Raw genomic sequence first — 1,317 nt, 5'->3', positions numbered from 1 at the left:
TGGTTCTTCTTCATTTCTATACCTATTGTTCTCTTGTATCCATTGTGTCATTGTATGGTCAATAATCATCTCGAATAGAACATTTCCCCATGAGTCGTCTCCACCCTTTACTGTCATCTCTTCCCAGCAGACTTCTTTGCAATTAAAGTCGCCCATTATAACTATTCTTCCTCCATCTTCCATTATCTTATTTAATGTTATCCTTGTGTCTTCTAACATACTTTTATGTTCACTCTCTTCCCACGAGGCTGTTTTTGGAGGCACATAGTTTATTACAAACTTTCTGCTCTTCTTATCTCTGTCTTCCACTTCGATCATAATCATCTCTACTGTATTCTTTCCATATGTGATACACCTCACGTTTATATCCATCTTAGTCAGGAACATAACTCCACCCCTTTGTTTTGTCTCTCTCTTTCTAATCCAATAATTATGTGCATCATGTCCTACACTGTTGGGCGGTAGTGGACCTTTTAATTTTGTGTCTACAATACCCATTATGTTCGGTTCTTTTTCCTTCAGATAATCATTCATCTCATTCAATCCTGTTATTAATCCATCTATATTTGTGTAAGACACTCTTAATTTTCTGCTACTTCCATTGTATTTTCTGTTTCCCTTTTGTTTTCCTCTAGTATGTCCCATTTCCTTACTTTCATATTCACTACTTTCCAATAGAATTTCTTTTTTTTTTCTGACTCTGTTCTGTTCTCGTTTTTTCCCTTAGCTTCTTGTCTTTTCATGTTTTCCTCCTCTCTTTCCTCTTTATTCGTTTCTCTTTTTATCCATACCTTTTTATGTTGTTCACTTGCTGCTAGTTTCCCTGTTTTTGCTAAGATATTCTCTGCTGTCGTTTGTGACCTGAATTTAATCTTAATTGGTCTGGTCTTATCTGTACTACATTTTCCGAGCCTATACATCTCTTCAATTTGTTTCATGATTTCAGGTTCATCTTCCTGAACTAATATTAGTAAACTGCTTACTTTTTCGTTTTCCTCTTTGATTCTTGTGGTTCTATTAAGATCATACTTCTCTTCCATTCCTAATATAATTATACATTTCTTTTTATCTGCTAAGTCTCTTACTATATTTTCCTTCTGTCTCATCACTTTAATAACTGAGTCTTCAGTTTATTATTTCATTTGCTGTTTAATTATGTCAGTAAATGCAACTTTACTGTTCTCTTGGATTTTTTTCCATCCCTGTGCTTCTTTTGCTAAGGACTCTTTATTCTCTTTGTTCTTCTTTAATTCCTCATTCTCATCTTTTACTTCTTTTAACTGTCTTTTTAATTCTTCTATTTCTTTAGTTAGGTTT

Source organism: Oratosquilla oratoria, chromosome 11 (assembly GCF_046742065.1).
Source record: "Oratosquilla oratoria isolate Oo_2021 chromosome 11, ASM4674206v1, whole genome shotgun sequence".
NCBI classification, from domain to species: domain Eukaryota; kingdom Metazoa; phylum Arthropoda; class Malacostraca; order Stomatopoda; family Squillidae; genus Oratosquilla; species Oratosquilla oratoria.
Note: the sequence above shows the minus strand (reverse complement) of the source record.